The sequence below is a fragment of the Chiloscyllium plagiosum genome, chromosome 15 (genome assembly GCF_004010195.1).
Source record: "Chiloscyllium plagiosum isolate BGI_BamShark_2017 chromosome 15, ASM401019v2, whole genome shotgun sequence".
Lineage (NCBI taxonomy): Eukaryota > Metazoa > Chordata > Chondrichthyes > Orectolobiformes > Hemiscylliidae > Chiloscyllium > Chiloscyllium plagiosum.
This window is the reverse complement of record NC_057724.1, coordinates 80,533,077-80,555,117: the sequence shown is the minus strand read 5'-3', so window position 1 is coordinate 80,555,117 and position 22,041 is coordinate 80,533,077.

Here is a 22,041-nt window from a genome sequence, read left to right as displayed (position 1 = left end):
AATGAACGGAAGAGCCTTGGGAAAAGTTGATGGGCAGAGAGATCTGGGAGTACAGGTCCATTGTACCCCGAAGGCTGCTGCAGGTGGATAGAGTGGTCAAGAAGGCATATGGTATGCTTGCTTTCATTGGATGGGGTATTGAGTGTAACAGCTGGCAAGTCATGTTAAAATTGTACAAGAAGCATTTAGAATACTGTATACAGCTCTGGGCGCCACATTACCAAAAGGATGTGGACGCTTTGGAGAGGGTACAGAAAAGGTTTACGAGGATGTTGCCTGGTATGGAAGATGCTGGCTATGAAGAGTGGGTGAGTAGGTTAGGATTGTTTTCATTAGAAAAAAGGAGATTGAGGGGGGACCTGATTGAGGTTTACAAAATCATGAAGGATATAGACAGGGTAGATAGAGTCAAGCTTTTTCCCAGGGTGAAGGATTCAATAACGAGAGGTCACGCTTTCAAGGTGAGAGGTGGAAAGTTTAAGGGGGATACACGCGGCAAGTACTTTACACAGAGGATGGTGGGCGTTTGGAACATGTTGCCAGCAGAGGTGGTAGAGGCAGGCACGGTAGATTTATAAAGGATGTGTCTGGGCAGCTGCATGAGTAGGTGGGGAGCAGAGGGATACAGATGCTTAGGAATGGGCAATAGGTTTAGAGAGTAGATTTGGATCGGCTCAGCCTTGGAGGGCCTGTTCCTGGGCTGTAAATTTTCTTTGTTCTTTGTTCATCGGCTGAGGGAGGATGGTACATGGTAACCAGCAGAAGATTTCCTTGCCCATGTTTAACCTGAAGCCATGAGACTTATAGAAGCTTTGAGGACTCCCAGGGTAACTCCTTCCTGACAGTATCCCACTGTGCTGCCCCCTCTGCTGGGTCTGTCCTGCCAGTGGGCCAGGACATATCCAGGGAAGGTGATGGTGGTGCCTGGGACATTGTCTGTAAGGAATGATTCTGTGGGTTTGACAATCTCAGGTTGTTGCTTGCCGAGTCTGTGGGGCAGCTCTCCCAATTTTGACACTAGCCCCCAGATGTTGGTGAGGAGGACTTTAAAGGGTCAGCAGGACTGGCTCTGCCATTGTTTTTTCCGATGCCTAAGTTTGTGCCAGGTGCTCTGTCTGGTTTCGTTTCTTTAAGAATTTGTAGCGATTGGTTTGCTAGGAAGTTTCATGGAGGAATTGAAAGTGAACCACACTGCTGTGGATCCAGAGTCACATGTAGGCCAGACCAGGTAAGGATGACAGATTTCTTTCCCTGAAGAGCATTAGTGAACCAGATGGGTTTTTCCTGAAAATTGACAATGATTCATGGTCATCAGTAGATTCTTAATTCCAGAATCCTTTTACTATTGAATTCAAATTCCACTATCTGCTGTGGTTGAGATTCAAACCTGTGTCCCCTGCACGTGATTTGGGTCTCTCGATTAATAGTTTAGTAATAATACCACTGGGCCATCACCTCCCCCATTAAATAAATGGTACTAAACTTGAGGGGCTGAATGGCCTCATATCCATTGACCCTTTTGAAAGTTCAGAAATCCCATTAAATTGAAAAGCAAGCTTACATCACACACAACATCAACACAAATATAATGCTGGGATCCTTTACATAATCATTAAGTAATAGAACTAATTATCGAAAGTAAACAGAATAACACTGCTAAATTAAAAACCAGATGAAAAAGGAATAGAGGGTGGGAGAGGCAGCTACGATCTGCAGCTTCCTCTAATTGAAAACTAACTCCTGAAAGGAGTTTTATTGCCCATCCCCAGTAGCCCTGATTCAAGCAGTCAGTGAGGAATGGAGCCCTGTGTCAGGTTGAAGCTGGGATGATACCTTGATAACACATTTGGCTTTCTCCAACTATTTTAGCTGTTTTTGTTTTGTTCATTTTCCCCCCAGAATCCAGCTCGCAAATAAACCAAATTCAAAATAACCTCTGTCAGTTGAGAAGTTCCAATTTATATGCTCCAGATTACAAAGTTTAAGTGTACCCTGTTAACCCTGAGGTTAGCAAACCCCAGGCTGCAGAAAGGGGGGAAACTGGTGGTCTCTTTAGTTGACAATAGACTGGGTAAACCCTTGACATGGTGGGTTGACCTTTAACCTCATTAGAGACAGTAATGGATCAGTTAGACTCTGGACATCCCCTCCCCCACCTATCCTGCTATCCTTCCCCAATGATTTCAACGTTGATGTTGAAAGATTTGACAATGGATCTTTCTTTTAAAGCAAGGCTAGGGAGAACTTTTTTTTCCTTCCTAGAATTATGAGATTTTGAAACTGTCTTTTCCACAGAACAGTGGAGTTGGAGGTCACTGAATATCTTTAAGATGGAGGTAGATATCTTCTTGATTAACAAGGGAGTCAAAGGTTACTGGGGGTAGAGCTATTGAGGCTATTGGATCAGCCAGCATTTCATTGAATAGAGGAGGAGGTTCATGGGACCAAATGATCTTCTCCTTGCCCCTAATTTGTAAGCACGTTTGTCTGACCTGTATTTTTCGAAACCTTTAAACATTCTGTCCATGGAAAAAGAAGCTCAAACACAGCCCTTGAAACTGAGATGAAAAAAAAGTCCCAGAGAGTCATGATATTAAGAGGGAGGAGGTTTTCAATGAAGAGGCAACTTCAGAAATCTTCAGAAAACTGGACCAGGTCAGATACAATCCCATATTTGACCAGGTGAGACATTGTAGTTTTAAGTTCTCTAACAACAGCCTCCAGTTGTCTCTCAAGCAACAATCTGCTCGCAACTTTGGTGTCACATTTCATTGGGTGGTAAGCATCCAATTTCATAATTCGGTCAATGCTGACTTCCATTCTGTAACATCATTTCATGTCACCCTGTCTCAGCTCATAGGATTGAGAAAAAGGTGTTTGGTATGCTTTCCTTTATTGGTCAGAGTATTGAGTACAGCAGTTGGGAGGTCATGTTGAGGCTGTACAGGACATTGGTTAGGCCACTGTTGGAATATTGCATGCAATTCTGGTCTCCTTCCTATCGGAAAGATGTTGTGAAACGTGAAAGGGTTCAGAAAAGACTTACAAGGATGTTGCCAGGGTTGGAGGATTTGAGCTATAGAGAGAGGCTGAACAGGCTGGGGCTGTTTTCCCTGGAGCATCAGAGGCTGAGCGGTAACCTTTTAGAGATTTACAATATCATGAGGGGCATGGATAGGATAAATAGACAAAGTCTTTTCCCTGGGATGGGGGAGTCCAGAACTAGAGGGCATAGGTTTAGGGTGAGAGGTGACAGATATAAAAGGGACACGCAGAGGATGGTACGTGTATGGAATGAGCTGCTAGAGGAAGTGGTGGAGGCTGGTACAATTACAGCATTTAAAAGGCATCTGGATGGGTACTGGATTGTTACTCCAAGAGTCAAATATACCAACAATCTCCTGGCTGCAACCCCCCACCCCAACATTCTACCCTCTTTAAAATGAAGGTCGTCTGAAGCTCTGCAGCCCATATCTTACCTTGTTCACTAACATCCTTTAGGGAAGGATACTGTCATCATTACCTGGTCTGGCCTACATGTGACTCCAGACCCACAGCAAGGCGTTTGGCTCTTACATTCCTCAGAAGTGGCCAAGCAGGCCGTTAAGTTCTACCAAACTGTTACAGGGCAGTCAACAAAGCAGGTGGGCCACCCAACAACAACCCAGAAACAACTCTGGCAGAAACAGCCCTGTTGACTCTGTCCTCCTTCCTGGCATCTGGGAGCTAGAACCAAAACTGGGTAAGCTGTTTCATAGACTAGTCAAGCAACAGCCTGACATATTTATTCATCATTCCTGATAAAGGGCTTATGCCTAAAATATCGATTCTCCTGGTTCTCGAATACTGCCTGACCTGCTGTGCTTTTCCAGCACCACACTCTCGACAACAGCCTGACATAGTCATACTCACGGAATCTCATGGAACAAAGTCCCCCAGACACTGCCATCATCTTCCCTGGGAATTCTGCAGAGACTAACTCACCTCCTGACTCCCCAAAGCCTGTCCACCAAGGTCTACAAGGCACAAGTCAGGAGGGTGAGGGAATACTCCGAACTTGCCTGGATGAGGGCAGCTCCAACAACACCATGCAGGACAAAAATAGCCCGCTTGATTGGTACCACATCCACAACTTTTAACCTTTGATTTCTTCATAACCAATGTATACTGGAAGCAGTGCATACCATCTACAACATAGAACATAGAACAATACAGCGCAGAACAGGTCCTTTGGTCCTCGATGTTGCGCTGACCTGTGAACTATTCTCAGCTCGTCCCCCTCCACTATCCCAAAATCATCCATGTGCTTATCGAAGGATTGTTTAAATCTCCCTAATGTGGCTGTGTTAACTACATTAGCAGGTAGGGCATTCCATGCCCTTACCACTCTCTGCGTAAAGAACCTGCCTCTGACATTTGTCTTAAATCTATCACCCCTCAATTTGTAGTTATGCCCCCTCGTACAAGCTGACGTCACCATCCTAGGAAAAAGACTTTCACTGTCTACACTATCTAATCCTCTGATCATCTTGTATGTCTCTATCAAATCCCCTGTTAGGCTTCTTCTTTACAATGAGAATACAAGACCTTCCCTTCAGACTAGGCAACATCCTGGTAAATCTCCTCTGCACCTTTTCCAATGCTTCCACATCCTTCCTGTAATGGGGCGACCAGAACTGTACACAATATTCCAAATGTGGCCACACCAGCGTTTTGTATAGTTGCAGCATGATATTGCAGTTCTGAAACTCATTCCCTCTACCAATGAAACCTAACACACCGTATGCCTTCTTAACAGTACTATCCACCTGGGTGGCAACTTTCAGGGATCTAGGCACATGGACTCCAAAATCCCTCTGCACATCCACACTACCAAGAATCTTTCCATCGACCCAGTACTCTGCCTTCCTGTTATCCTTCGCAAAGTGCATTACCTCACATTTAGCTGCATTGAACTCCATTTGCCACCCGTCAGCCCAATGCTGCAGTTTATCCAAGTCCCCCTGCAACCTGTAACATTCTTCCAAACTGTCCACTACTCCACCAACTTTAGTGTCGTCTGCACTGCAGTAACTCACCAAGTGCTCTTTGACAGAAACTTCAAAACCAAAAATTATTTCCATTCATATATGGAACATCAGCTAGAACATCACCCCTTGCAAGTTCCCCTCCAAGCCACTCACCATCCTGATGTGATTTCTACCTTTGTTTTATTCATTTGTGGCATATGGATGTCACTGACTGGACCCAGCATTTATTGCCCATCCCTAGTTGCCCCTTAAGAAGGTGATGGTGAGCTGCTTTCTTGACCACTGCAGTCCATAAGCTCTAAGTAGACCAACAATGCCCTTAGGGATATAAGTCCAAGATTGTAACCCAGTGACACTGAAGGAACAGCGATATAATTCTAAGTCAGAGTGGTGAGTGGCTTGAAGGGGACCTTGCAGGGATAGTGTTCCCATGTATCTTGTTCCCATATAGTGCGCTCTTGTCCTTCAAGATGGAAGAGGCTGGACAAACTAGGACTTTTTTTTAAAGAGCATTGGAGACTGAGGGGGGATCTTAAAGAAGTGTGCAAGATCATGATAGGTATGGATAGAGTAAATGCACTCAGTCTTTTTCCCAGGGTTAGGGAATCGAGGACTAGAGGGCATCAGTTTAAGGTTAGAAGGAAAAGAATAAAAAGGGAGCCTGAGGGACAACCTTTTTACATGCAAATGGAATGAGCTGCCAGTAGAAGTCATGGAGTAGAATCCCAACATAGAACCCCTACAGTGTGGAAACAGGCCATTCAGCCCAACACATTCACACCAACCCTCCAAAGAATAACCCACCCAGACCCATTCCCCTATCCTATTACTCTACATTTGCTCTGACGAATACACCGAGCCTACACATCCCTGAACACTACGGGCAATTTAGCATGGCCTATTCACGTAACCTGCACATCTTTGGATGGATTGAGGCGGGTACATTAACAATATTTACATTAGATTCCTTACAGTTTGGAAACAGGCCCTTCCGCCCAACAAGTCCACACTGACCCTCCAAAGAGTACCCCACCCAGAACCATTTCCCTCCTAACACTAACACTATGGGCAATGTAGCGTGGCCAATTCACCTGATCTGCACATCTTTGGATTGTGGGAGGAAACCGGAGCACCCGGAGGAAACCCACGCAGACACGGGGAGAATGCGCAAACTCCACCCGAGGCTGGAATCACACCTGGGACCCTGGTGCTGTGAGGCAGCAGTGCTAACCACTCTGCCACCGTGCCACCCAGCATTTGGCCAAATACACGGATAGGAAAGGATTTGAAGGATATGGGCCAAGTGCAAGGAAATGGGATTAGCGTGGACAGACATTTTAGTCAGCATGGACCAGTTTGGGCCCATGCCGTAGGACTCTATGACTCTTTAAATATAAGTGGCCATGAATTTGGAAAGTACTGTCTGAGGATCCTTGGTGAGTTCCTGCAGTGTAAAAGCAAGGACTGCAGATGCTGGAAACCAGATTCCACATCTCTCCACCCTGCAGGCACTCTGCCTCTATTCCTGATGAAGGGCTTTTGCCCAAAACATCGATTTTCCTGCTCCTCGGATGCTGCCTGAACTGCTGTGCTTTTCCAGCACCACTCTAATCTCGAGTTCTGCAGTGTGTCTTGTAGATAATACACTCTGCTGCTACAGAGCATTGATTCATAGAGTCATAGAGATGTACAGCATGGAAACAGACCCTTCGGTCCAACCCGTCCATGCCAATCAGATATCCCAACCCAATCTAGTCCCACCTGCCAGCACCCGGCCCATATTCCTCCAAACCCTTCCTATTCATATATCCGTCCAAATGCCTCTTAAATGTTGCAATTGTACCAGCCTCAACCACATCCTGTGGCAGCTCATTCCATACACGTACCACCCTCTGCGTGAAAATGTTGTCCCTTAGGTCTCTTTTATATCTTTCCCCTCTCACCCTAAACCCGTGCCCTCTAGTTCTGAACTCCCCCCACCTCAGGGAAAAGACTTTGTCTATTTACCCTATCCATGCTCCTTATGATTTTGTAAACCTCTATAAGGTCACCCCTCAGCCCCAGCCTGTTCAGCCTCTCCCTGTAGCTCAGATCCTCCAATGCTGGCAACATCCTTGTAAATCTTGAGACCACAATTGCACGCAATATTCCAACAGTGGCCTCACCAATGTCCTGTACAGCCGCAACATGACCTCCCAACTCCCGTACTCAATACTCTGACCAATAAAGGAAATCATACCAAACGTCTTCTTCACTATCCTATCTACCTGCGACTCCCTCCAATTTTGGTGTCATCTGCAAACTTACTAACTGTACCTCTTACGCTCGCATCCAAATCATTAATTAAATAACAAAAAGTAGAGGACCCAGAACTGATCCTTGTGGCACTCCACTAGTCATAGGCCTCCAGTCTGCAAAACAACCCTCCACCACCACCCTCTGTCTTCTACCTTTGAGCCAGTTCTGTATCCAAATGGCTAGTTCTCCCTGTATTCCATGAGATCTAACCTCACTAATCAGTCTTCCATGGGGAACTTTGTCCAATGCCTTACTGAAGTCCATATAGATCACATCTACTGCTCTGCCCTCATCAATCTTCTTTGTTAATTCTTCAAAAAACTCAATCAAGTTTATGAGACATGATTTCCCACGCACAAAGCCATGTTAACTATCCCGAATCAGTCCTTGCCTTTTCAAATACATGTACATCCTGTCCCTCAGGATTCCCTCCAACAACTTGCCCACCACCGAGGTCAGGCTCACCAGTCTATAGTTCCCTGGCTTGTCTTCTCCGCCCTTTTTAAACAATGGCACCACGTTTGCCAACCTCCAGTCTTCCGGCATCTCACCTGTGACTATCGACGATACAAATATCCCAGCAAGAGGCCCAGCAATCACTTCTCTAGCTTCCCACAGAGCTCTTGGGTACACCTGATCAGGTCCTGGGGATTTATCCACCTTTAACCGTTTCAAGACATCCAACACTTCCTCCTCTGTGATCTGGACATTTTGCAAGATGTCACCATTTATTTCCTACAGTCTATATCTTCCATTTCCTTTTCCACTGGTGGTAGAGGGAGTGGATGTTTGTGGATGTGGTGCCAATCAAGCGGGCTGCTTTGTCCCAAGATGATATCAAGTTTCCTGAGTGTTATTGGAGCTGCCCCCATCGAGGTAAGTGGGGAGTATTCCATCAGATTCCTGACTTGTGCCTTGTAGGTGGTGGCAAAAGTGAGGACTGCAGATACTCGAGAGTGTGGTGCTGGAAAAGCACAGCAGGTCAGGCAGCATCTGAGGAACAGGAAAATCAATGTTTCAGGCAAAAGCCCTTCATCAGGAATGTAGATGGTGGACACGCTCTGGGGTGTCAGGAGGTAAGCTACTCACCACAGTATCCCTAGCCTCTAACCTGCTCTTGTAGCCACTGTGTTTATGTGAGGAATCCAGCTGAGTTTCTAACTTTAGCACATGGACTGCAACGGTTCAAGAAGGCAGCTCACCACCACCTTCTCAAGGGCAACTAGGGTCGGGCAATATATGCTGATCCAGCTAGCAATTGCCTCATCTAATGAAAGTTTTTTTAAAAACTTCAGAAGTAAATTATTGGTTTGCAGCTCTTTGGAATGTCGTCTCGATATGAAAGGTTCTGCAAAAATGTGACTTCAATCTTTATGCTGGAATGGCTCAGTTGGTGGCAGACTTGGTTCTGAGAGGGTAGGTTGTGGGTTCAAGTTGCAGGCCAGAGATTCAAGTACAACTTTCTAAACTGCCTCAAAAGTGCTGAAGGATAGTTACTATTTGATAGGTGTTGTCTTTAGGGGGCAAAGTTAACCTGAGGCCCTTTATGTGTCCTCAAATAGATGGCAAAATATCCTTCAGATCAAGAAGGTCAGGGAAATTTCCCTAACCCTATCTGCTGACTCGGCCAAATCTGTTCCTCAATCAACATCACAAGGAAGTCTGAATATTTTATTTTTAATCACACTGATATTTGTGGGAGCTGGTTGTGTCAAAATAGTTTGCTGTGTTCATTATAAAGCAATATTGATCACATTTCAAAAGGATGTAATTGAATAGTCATGATGTGGAGGAGCCGGTGTTGGACTGGGGTGGACAAAGTTAAAAATCACACAACACCAGGTTATAGTCCAACAGGTTTAATTGGAAGCACTAGCTTTCGGAGCGACGCTCCTTCACTTGACTATTAGCTGATGAAGAAGCATCGCTCTGAAAGCTAGTGTGCTTCCAATTAAACCTGTTGGACTGTAACCTGGTGTTGTGTGATTGAATAGAGTTTAAGAAATCCTCTGATCATGAAAAGCACTATCGAAAGCCAATCCAATCTTTTTTATCTCACAACAGAATGAACATGATATAATGAGACAGAGAGAAAGGCAGACCTCTCTGAGGTTGGTAATCCTGCCAGATCTGTTGAGTTTCTCCAGCACATCCTGTTTTTCTTTCAGAATTCCAGCATCTGCAGTACTTTATTTCTATTTTAGTGAAGAATAGCTGGTGGCTTAATTATTGCTTTTATTGGGAGATGCTTCAAATGTAAAACGGTGATTATCATTTACGCATCAATATGAAAACACAGAAATAGCTGCATTCCCTCTCAGTTAGAGGGTGGATGTGTGAAGATCCCAAGCTATACAGGAAGTGAACAAAACTTTGGAAACTTCAGAACTATTCCATTAAATGGATCCAGTACTCTTGCCAGTAATTCTGCAGATAATTGCAGAAATATCATCTCTTGATGTTCACATGCATTAGGAATCTGAATGTATTACATGCCAATCTTCACACATCACTGTAATGAACCCAAGTTTGAGCCCACGGTTTATAATGTAATTTATAATATAACTAGCCATGAGCTGTGAAGGTCTGTCTGAGTTCCATCGGATTTTAATGACATCCCCTTGAAGTATTTATATGTATTGTTAAGATATCCGATTTGAAATTTAGGTTTCAGATCCCATCAAAGTTCAACTCACCAAAGCATTGACATGATCTTTGTTCCCTCTGACAATTCCAAGCATCATTATGCCCTCGACACCAGTCATTTATTCCAACTACAGTATAAATGAGGCTATCAGTGCTACAGAATGTGTTCTCTACAGATGGGTCAAAGACTACATAAGGCCTTCAGAGGGGTACTTACCAGCTGCCAGCTCCACACATCAATCAATCAAACACTTTCCTGGCTTGAACTTGAACAGCATCCTTTAAAAAGCCGGCTGGTTGAATTAATTCCGTCACTGATCAGCTAAATGCTTTTAACTGAATTAAACTTTTTAACTATGCCTTCCTGACAAAAGAGTCTGACAGAACCTGGCCTGTTGCCTGCAGCTACAAATTCATCAGCTTCTGTAGGGGAGGGCCGTGAGCATGCTGCCTGGTCAGAATAGCCTTCTCATTGCAGGCTATCACTCACAGTCCAGCCCCATTGGAAGGCAGTATGGGACTGAGCTACCATAAGTGTTGGTGTAAACAGCAGTATGTTGGATAGACATACCTTTTCCAAATCACAATCATTGAATTTAATCATGGGATATTTACAGTACAAAGGCACAATTCAATCTGCCATGACTGTGCTAGCCCTCTGAGGGAGCAATTTACTAAATCCCACCCTCCTGCCTGCTCCCCTTGGCCATGCAAAGCCTCCTTTTATAGGTAATAATCCTACTCCCTTGTGAGTCCCACAATTGTCCATGCCTCTGTCAGATTCCCAGGCTGTACATTACAGATCCTAACCACTCACTGTGAGAGAATAATTCTTCCTCAAGGAACTATTGTTCCTTTTGCAAATTGTCTTAAATCAGTGTCCTCTGACTGTCAAAGCTTCCATCAATGGGAATTGTTTCTCCCTATCTGCTCTGTTCAGATTCCTCACGATTTTGAACACATTAATCAAATCTCCTTTCAACCTTCTGTTCTCCCACATCCCAGCTACTCCAATCCATCTTGGTAACCAAATTTCTTAACCTTATAATCATTCTTGTGAATTATTTCCACATTCTCTCTGATGTCGTCACATCCTTGCTAAAGTGTGGTGCCCAAAACTGAACACAATGTCCCAGCTATGGACGAACCAGTGTTTTACACAACTTTAACAGAGCCTTTTTGTCGTTGGACTCTATGTCACTTATAATAAAGTCAAGGATACTGTGCGCTTTATTAATGGCACTCCTCACTGTATGTGAGGAGTGGCCTGCTGACATACTGTAGGGATTCTATAAAATGAATCACTTCACATTCCTCTGCATTAAATTTCACCTGCTATTTGTCTGCTCAATCTACCAATTTTTCTATGCCCTCTCAAAATCCTACTCTTTTCTCTTTGTGATTCACTCCACTTCCAAATGTTAAACATCTGTAATCTTTGAAATTGTGTCCTGCACACCAAGCTCAAGGTGAATAATTAATATCAGGAAAAGCAAGGACCCTAACATCGATCCCTGGAGAACTCCTATCCACCCTCACTTTACCCCTCTTAATCTTATAAACCCCTCTCTACTTTTGCCACTCCAAGGAAAGTAACCTCTCCAACCTTACCTCATAACTCAGCCTCTCCAGTCCAGGCAGAATCCTGATAAATCTCCTTTGCACCCTCTCTAATGTAATCACATTTTTTTATTAGATGGTGACCAGAACTGCACACAATAGTTCAGATAAAGCTGAAACATTCACAGCAATCTTCAGCCAGAAGTATAGAGTAGATGATTCATCTCAGTCTCCCCCAGTGGCATCCAGCATCACAGATACCAGTCTTCAGCCAATTCAATTCACACTATGTGATACCAAGAAACAGTTGGATACTGCAAAGGGTCAGGCTGTGACAATACTCCGGCAGTAGTACTGAAGATTTGTGCTCCAGAATTAGCTGCTCCAGTAGCCAAGCTATTCCAGTATAATGACATGACTGTAATCACTACATAATATAGCATAAACCCTTGCCTTGTTAATGCTCCCCAAGTGCATTACCTCACACATCTCTGCATTGAATTCCATTTGTCACTGCTGTGCCAGTGATCAGTTCATCGATATTCTTCTTCAGTTTACCAATATCCTTCTCATCATCGACCACCTACCAACTTTCCTGTCATTCACGATCTCCTTGATCATACCTTCCACATTGAAATCCAAATCATTCCTGTACCTCACAGGCCACATTTGATATCGAGCAAGATCCTAAACTTGCAATTGGTTTGTATGCTCCACACCTCAGTGTGTTGATACAAGAGCTGAAAAAACCTGCTCTCACTTTAGGGACAGTGCTTCCTGTTGGTGACAGAGTAAACATTCACTCTGCGATGTGTCATCAACTTTTCAATTCTCCCAGTAATTCACTCTTCGCCAAGGGGAGAGTTAAGGTTAAATTAACGATGACAGTCCCAAGCAGTACACCACACTCAAGATTTTATATCTCCTAATATCAAAGACAGTCAGTTATGGTGAGCAGAGTCCAGCACTCTATCCAATTTGTCTAAAGGTACTGAGGTTTTGAAAATATTTCATGTATCAGTTTAATGAGTGGCTGTGCAAAGGTCAGCCATTCAAATTTATTCAAAATTCAAAGGAAGAAAACATGCCCCAGTTTTTTTAGATTAGATTAGATTACATTACAGTGTGGAAACAGGCCCTTCGGCCCAACAAGTCCACACCGACCCGCCGAAGCGCAACCCACCCATACCCCTACATTTACCCCTTACCTAACACTACGGGCAATTTAGCATGGCCAATTCACCTTACCTGCACATCTTTGGACTGAGGGAGGAAACCGGAGCACCCGGAGGAAACCCACGCAGACACAGGGAGAACGTGCAAACTCCACACAGACAGTCGCCCGAGGCGGGAATTGAACCCGGGTCTCTGGCGCTGTGAGGCAGCAGTGCTAAACCACTGGTGAAGATAGCAGAGGATTTGAATCAGCCCATTATGTGTAACAGTAATATCCTAGAAAGGCCAGTGGGAATAGTCTGAAATGTTCACTGTTCTTGCCCCCTGCTGACCAAATGCAGATACATCAGGAAATTGAGGCCAGAACAGAATGCTGAACATAATGGGAGAGGGACCAGGAAGAGTTAAATTCTTTAAAAGCTGAAAGCCAAGTGGGAGGGATGGGGTCCGGTCAGCCACACTGGAGAGGAAGATTAGTCAATTACGTATGTTCATGAGACCACGCGCCGAAGATTTGAACAGAGAGTTGGGTATCCTGGTGACATGGCAATTCAGCAGCTGACAGGGATGCAAAAGGGTGTGTGCTTAAGGCAAATTCATGGGCAGCGCAGTGGCTCATTGGTTAGCACTGCAGCCTCATAGCACCAGGGACCCGGGTTTGATTCCAGCCTCAGGCAACTGTCCATGTGGAGTTTGCACATTCTCCCTGTGTTTGTGTGGGTTTCCTCCAGGTGCTCTGATTTCCTCCCACAGTCCAAAGACATGCAGGTTAGCTGGATTGGCCATGGGAAATTGCCTGTAATGTCCAAGGATGTGCAGGCTAGGTGGGTTAGCCATGGGTATAGGGTGGGTGTGGGTGGGATGTGCTTTACAGAGTAGATGCAGGTTTGATGGGCCAAATGACCTCTATCGGGACTAGGGATTCTATGAAATATAAGTTCTTGATTGGTAAGGGGATCAACGGTTACAGGGAGAAGGTAGGAGAATGGTGTTGAGAAACATATCAGCCATGATCGAATAGGGAGCAGATGCGATGGGCTGAATGGTCTAATTCTGCTACTTTATTTTATGGTCTTATGGTCCAAGTGCAGGGTCCAGAATTGGACACAATTACCCCACTGAGGTATAGTCAGTGTTTTATACACACACCAACTTTAAATTACAGTATAGTAATTCAATACAGGACTCCAACAGGAAATAATCCTCACTGTTCAAGAATTACTGACCAATGAGACCTTTTCTGACCTATTCTCCATTTATATGTTTATGACTGGAGGTCCATAAAACCAGAAGACATGGGAGCAGAGGTTGGCCATTCAGTCCATCAAGTCTGCTCCACCACTCTGCCAGGGATTGGTTGATCTAATAATCCTCAACTCCACTTTCTAGACTTTTCTCCATAACCCTTTGTGGCCAGACAAAATAATGAATTTTGATGGAAAATGATGAACTTATCATTGAGTTACAAAAGATGGGCAAAGATTAAAGCATGCTGGGAAATGGAACCCAGCCTTGACTAAAGTGACTGTGCAAATAAACACCCTGCAGAACCCAGACAGGGTGCAACCACCAACAGACAGTTTGCAACTAACCTGGTAGCTGCAGACACTAGTGTACACACCTGAATTTGGGTTTGAATGGAGGCAATGGATATCATCCTTAGGGTGATTGGAAACATCAAGGTGTGTCCCAGACACGGAGGAACACACACCCTTATTTGGAGGAGACTATGTGCACCTGCAGGAATGGAGGTCTAAGGACTACCCTGCCATTGACAATGCCAACACCTGGTTGGGATCAATCAATCAGGGTGACTGAGCCTATTGGAGAACACTCCGACCCTCCCAAAAGGATATGAAGACTTTGGAGTATACGAATTGCTGCAACACCACCCCCAGGAGCAGTTAGCGGAGTGCGGTAACAACACCACCCCCAGGAGCAGTTAGCGGAGCGCGGTAACAACATCACCCCCAGGAGCAGTTAGCGGAGTGCGGTAACTCAAGACCAACCACCTTGAAGAGCAGACACCCGTGGGACCACCGGGAGAAGATTAGACAATGATCACCATGTAGATCAAGATCAAGATCTAGCATGGTGGGATATGATCACCCGGAGTTAAAGAAAAGCATAAGATAGATTTGTAGTATAAATTGTTAGTTTAAGGTGCATTTCGTTGTTAAAGTATTAATTGTGTTAAATAAATAAATATTATTGCTTTATTATTATTAAGAGTCGACTCACAGTTTCTTTGCTAGATATAAGAGTTAAAACACATTGTGTGGCAGGTGCAATACCTTCATTTCTGTACTGGTTAAATATCTGTCTATCACTGCATTAAATGTACTTAATGACCCAGCATTGACAACCCTCTCACAGATTCACTCCCGTCAAAGTGAAGAAATCCTGTCTTAATGTGTGACCACTTATTCTGATGCCCTCTAGTCCTAGACTCTCACAGAAGGTGAAATAACCTTTCCATTGCTCCCCTGCCAAGTTCCCTAAATGTTTCAATAAAGTTGCTGCTTATTTCCTAAATCCTCTTCAAACTCTCCTCATAAGACAGCTCCTCCATACCTGGTAAAAACTGAAAGAATTGTAGATGCTGCAAATCAGAAACAAAAACAGAAGTTGCTGGAAAAGCTCAGCAGGTCTGGCAGCATCTGTGAAAAAAAATCAAAGTTAATGTTTTGGGTCCAGTGACCCTCCTTCAGAACTTCCTCCTTCTGAGGAAGAGTCACTGAACCCGAAATATTAACACTGATTTCTCTTCACAGATGCTGCCAGAACTGCTGTGCTTTTCCAGCAACTTGTGTTTTTGTCCCTCCATACCTGGTAACAGCCCAGGAACCTTCTCTGGACTGTCTCCAACACGAATCAATCCTTCCTTAAGAAAGTGTCCCACAACTGTCCACTGTATTCCAACTGAGGGCATTGAATAGTTTTAGCAAAACCTCCCTACTTTTATACTCTATTCCCTTTGAAATAAAGATCAAAATCCCATTCCCCTTCCCTAATTATCTGCTGAACTTGGTGGCTGTTTTTTTTGTGATTCATGCACAGGGATTCCCAAATCCCTCTGCTCTGAAGCTTCCTGCAGTCTTTCTCCATTTAAACAATATTCTGCTCCTCTATTCTTCCTGTCAATGTGCATAACTGCACATTTCCCCACATTATATTCCACCTGCCAAGTTTTTGCCCACTTGCTTAACCTGCTTCTATCCCTCTGCACACCCTTACCAATTGCCTTCCCACCTACTTCACAAACTTGGTAATAGTGCATTCACTATTCTCATCCAAGTCATTAATATCTATTGTAAATAATACTAGCCCCAACACTGATCCCTGTGGCACTCCACTAATTATAGATTGCCATCCAGTAAATACCCCCCTCATCCCAACTCTGTATTTTATTAGTTAGCAAATCCTCTGTTCACGCTGTGATTTTACATCAGCGCTGTTTGCTTATCTTAGCTTATCAAGCAGCCTAATGTGTGGTACCTTAACAAACACCTTCTGAAAATCCAAATATATTACATCCATTTCTTCCCTTTTATCTCAAATGGTTGACCACTTGATCTCCATTAATTAACTTTATTTAGAATGTTATAACTAAACTGGGTAGAATACCCCAGAATCTGGACCCACCGTTTCATAAGCTGCTGTCACAATGTGTAAATACAAAAGTAATTCACACCAGATATCGTTATTAACAGGAAAATGATTATTTATTGTAATCAAACTTATTCATTCTTTGACAAATGGCTGAGAAAATGAAAATTCTAATATGACTTAAACTATACCATTTTGAAACTCCAGAGCATATAAATGCAGATATAAACACCCTTCGGTCCAACTCATCCATGCCGACCAGATATCCCAACCCAGTCTAGTCCCACCTGCCAGCACCTGAAATGTCTTCACTAATAAGACAGACCGAAAGACAGACAGCTTGACACAATTTCATTATATTTATTCATTCACAGGATGAGGGTGTCTCTGGCTAGGCCAACACTAATTGCCCATCCCTAATTATCCAGAGGGCAGTTAAGAGTCAACCCCATTGCTGTGGGTCTGGAGTCACATGGAAGCCAGATCAAGTATGGATGGCAGTTTCCTTTCCTAAGGGAAATTTCTGACAATTGACAATGGTCATCATTAGACTCTTAATTCCAGATACTTATTAAATTCAAATTTCACCATCTGCTGTGGCAGGATTCGAACTGGGTTCCCCAGACATTACCTGGGTCTCTGGATTAACAGCCCAGAGATAATACCACTAGGTCTTTGCCTCCTCAAATATTATGAGGGGATAACCATAAACATAAACTTCTGAAGATCAAAACACCAGAATCACAAGGGGGCATTGAGTTATCTCTCATGTTACTTTTGATTTTTAACAATGACGAGTCTGTGGAATGATGCCAATCTTCATTTTGATGGCTGATCAGGTGGACCTAGACCTTTTCATGTATTAGAATTCTTTTTTTCAAGTTTCTTGGGTTTTTTGTTTGTCTCTTGACACTGGGAGAAGGAAGAGAGATGCTCTCTGTTTGCCTGCTCTGGATGTTTCTGGCTGCATTGCATTCAAAGCTCCATAACAAACTTCTAAACTAACCTCAAGGCTGTTGTCAGGCAGCATTTTCCATAACTTAAATACTCTTGGTGCTCTATCTTAGTAGTGTAACAGTTTCGCTGATTCCAAAAGCAACAAACTCTTATATCCCGAACAATGTGCACCATATGACTTCTTGAACTTGTAAAACTCTCCTGATATTCAGCTACATAGCAGTGTCGGACATCCATTCCGGTTTTTGGGACCAAAAGGAAAAATACATGGTCCCTTACAGGAAATTCACATTTAATGCTGTTCTGAACCAGATCTCAGCTGATGCTAGATTTCTCACTGAAAGGGAATAACAGACACACAAGACATTGGATTGGTTTTGAAAGGTCTGGTGTAGGTGATTTTTTTTGCTACACTAGCAACAAGGAATATCAGAAATGCTCATCATCTCGGACAGCATCTGTGGTGAGAGAACTAGACCCTTCACACGAACAAGTGCAGATCGAGGCATTGACTCTGATTCTCTTGCTATCAGATGCCTCCACACCTGCTGAGTATTTCCAAACACTTGTGTTTATGTTCAGACTTTCAGCATCTGCATTATCTCCTATATTATGCCCATGTTGAATATTTGTAAAAGTGGTTACGATTATTTTGATGTGAGAAAATATTTATCACTCAATGCACAGAGGAGTTTTTCTGCTAATGAAATTTACTTGAGTGGATAGAAACAGCGCACTATTGCAAATAAATTGGTGATGCTAACGCACCATTTTAAAACTTGCAAATGGATCTACACATCATATGATGATAGAATGCTGTTAGTTCAAATATTTTCACTTGTGTGTGGGACTGTTGATTATGAGGTTTATGATATTCAAGGCTTTTGGATGTTGTCTGGAAATCACATTGGATTAGGTTCAACAAAAAGGAGGGTCACTGGACCCAAAACATTAATTCTGTTTCCTGAATTAAATTGAATGATTCATTGTCATGTGTATTCAATATAAAATATAGTGAAAAGTTTATAGTGTCACCATTAATCAACGCCATTCTCATTAACGTAAAATAAAATAAAAAATAAAGATCTCTCCACAGATACTGCTGAATTTCTCCTGCAATTTCTGCTTTTGTTTCAAAAAAGTGGAGCTAACCAAAATGAATAAAAATGAATAACCAAATTGCGTGTCATTGTCTGACAAAGCCATTGATTGTTAAATGAACCAAACTGAAACCTGTACTCTCAATGGGCTTTATAAATAGAGACATAAATAATAAAAGCTAAGAGATTTTTCTCCACCTGTATAAAATAATTCAACTCCATCCTGGGACTATGAATATTAATTCATGTGAGTGGGAGGGACGAGTGACCTAGAAGCAGGATCAGGCCCCATAATCCCATGACCTTGGGATTTGGGGTTAGTTTGAGAGGGGTCATGAGTTGACTTGAGGTGGGAGATTGGGGTTTCCAGGGAGGACTGGTGGGGTATGAGGTGGGTAGGTAAGAATTTTTTACCTTACCCTTCATCAGGCTCCTGTGAGACGGTTACAAAACCGACTCTGTTGGGGCTGGTGAGCCACGAGGAGGAGCTTGGAGATGGTGCCCCCTGCAGGGATATCAGTCAGATCAAAGACTGCAGGATGTGGATCCCTCTCCCCACCCTTTTCCTGTTTCATCAGAAATTAGCAGCTCCGGAAATGGAGGCAGGAATCTTCGACTCTGATCCAACTGACCGACGTTTAATATATGCAGAGTCTTTACAATCATCCATTCCGACCTCCTGCTCCAGCTTTATTTCTGTCATTACCATCTCCCTTGCTTCTCAGTTTATTGCTCTTTATTTCACTTCTTTGTATTTATCCAGCATTGGTGCACAAATGGACATCTGCAACTCACATTCTACGGAATGCTGACCTTCAATCCCCACCCCCGGTCTCTCTGCTTATCTTTCATTTGCATCAAAAGTCTTCTGAAGACACAACTTTCTGACTTAGCTTTAACTCATTCCTGATGAAGGACTTTTGCCCGAAATGTTGATTCACTCCTGCTCCTTGGCTGCTGCCTGACTTGCTGTGCTTTTCCAGCTCCACACTCTCAATTCATTTTCCCCTTAGCTTTCACTCAGTCAGTCACACTCTAACTGCGACCCCCGCCCCAACCCCCTCTCCATGACCACCCCACCACACCCCCTTCACCACTGTGGAACATCACAGATACCAGTCTTCAGCCAATTCCATTTACTCCACGTGATGGAGACACTGGATACTGCAATGGCTATGGGCCCTGACAATATTCTGGCAATAAGACTGAAGACTTGTGCTCCACAACTTGCCATTCCCCGAGCCAAGCTGTTCTAGTACAGTTACAACATTGGCATCTACCTAGCAATGTGGAAAATTGCCCAGATATGTCCTGTACATAAAAAGCAGGACAAATCCAACCCAATCAATTACTGCCCAAACAGCAATGTGGTGAAAGGGGTCATTAGTTCTGCTGCTAAGAGGTACTTGCAAAGAAATCACCTGCTTACTGACACTCAGTTTGGTTCTACCAGGGTCACTTAGCTCCTAACCTCATTATAGTATAAATCATGACACACAAATGCCAGACAATGACCATCTCCGACAATAGGTTTACCAGTCTAATTCTTGGGATGGTGGGATAGACATATGAAGAGAGTCTGCATCAGTTTGGACTATATTCACTGGAGTTTAGAAGAATGAAGGAACATCCTAGAAACCAAATATGTTCAAATAGCATTGGACAGGTTGAATGGAGGAAGGATTTTAGAGCAGAACACCATTAGGCATAGGAGAAAATTTAGAGGTAAAAACAATGACTGCAGATGCTGGATACCAGATTCTGGATGGTCAGCCATGGTTTTACTGAATGGTAGTGTAGTCTTGTAGGGCAGAATGGCCTATTCTTGTTTCTACTTTCTATGTTTCCATGACTATTTAGCAAGAAGGAATTGAACCATCATCACTTGATGTTCAATGGCATCAGTATCACTGAATCCCCCACTATCAACATCCTGGGGGTTACCAATGACCAGAAACTCAACAGTAACTCACCACATAAACAGTGTGGCTACAAGAGCAGATCAGAGGCTAGGAATACTGCAGAAACTAACTCATCGCCGACTCCCCAAAACCTGACAATCATTTACAAGGTACAAGTCAGGAGTGTGATGGAATACTCCCCAATTGCCTGGATGGGAGCAGTTCCAACAACACTCAAGAAGCTTAACACCATCCCATCCCTTGATTGGCACCACATCCACAAACAACCAGTCCCTCCACCACCAATGCTCAGTAGCAGCAGAGTGTACTATCTCCAAGACACACTGCAGAAATTCACCAGAAATTCGGCAGCACCTTCCAAACCCATGACTATTTCCATCTAGAAGGATGAGATTAGATTATATTCCCTACAGTATGGAAACAGGCCCTTCAGCCAACAAATCCATACCGACCCTCTGAAGAGTAACCCACCCAGACCCATTACCCTACCCTATATTCACCCCTGACTAATGCACCTAACACTATGGGCAATTTAGTATTGCCAATTCACCTAACTTGCACATCTTTGGACTGTGGGAGGAAACCGGAGCACCCGGAGGAAACCCACGCAGACACGGGGAGAACGTGCAAACTCCACACAGACAGTCGCCCGAGGCTGGAATTGAACCCGGGTCCCTGGTGCTGTGTGGCAGCAGTGCTAACCACTGAGCCACCGTACCGCCCCAAAGGACAAGAGCACTAGATACGTGGAAACACCACCATTCCTTCAGTGTCACTGGGTCAAAATCCTGGAGTTCCCTCTATAAGGAGTTAAAAATCACACAACACCAGGTTATAGTCCAACAGGTTTAATTGGAAGCACACTAGCTTTCGGAGCGACGCTCCTTCATCAGGTGATTGTCAACCACCTGATGAAGTAGCGTCGCTCCGAAAGCTAGTGCTTCCAATTAAACCTGTTGGACTATAACCTGGTGTTGTGTGATTTTTAACTTTGTACACCCCAGTCCAACACCGGCATCTCCGAATCATGACCTCTCTAAGGACATTGTGTACCTACAGCACATGGACTACAGCAGTTCAAAAAGGCAGCTCACCCCCACCTTCTCAAGAGCAACAAGGGACAAGCAATAAATCCTGGCCCCACCAACAACATTCACATCCTCTGATTGAGATAAAAAATATATAAATGCAAGTTGTTGCACCAAATCTTAAGGAAGCTCAGGTCTTTGCTCCAAAGTCTTCCTTGTTATCTCATGGAATTAATAATATTATTAAGCCTTGCTTCAGAATCCTGCACTCCTCATAAAAATGCCTTTGAGTTACAAAATCATTTCATATTGATTTATAAACTGATATTTAAAATTCAAGATTCCACATGACACATTTTTTCCTTAATTATAATGTTAATTAATTTATAATCCCAGCTAAGAACTAAGTCAGTGTCAGTTTGTTGCAATTTCTAATGGATTCTGTCAATTAAAATTAATTTTAAATTGAAAACATCACTCTCTATAAATTCACTACTGAAATCATATCTGCACTGTAATTTCATTAAGTCCTGTTTTCAGCTGGGTAGTTTCCTTCAGTAGTTGATAAGTTTGTTGTGAACTTTGAAGGGACAAAATAATGGAATACATGAAGTTTATGTCATCAAACTGACAACAAGCAGCGATATCTGCAAGTTCACAAATTACAATCAATGAAGCAACAAATTATGACAAGGAGATGTTACAGAAGAATGAG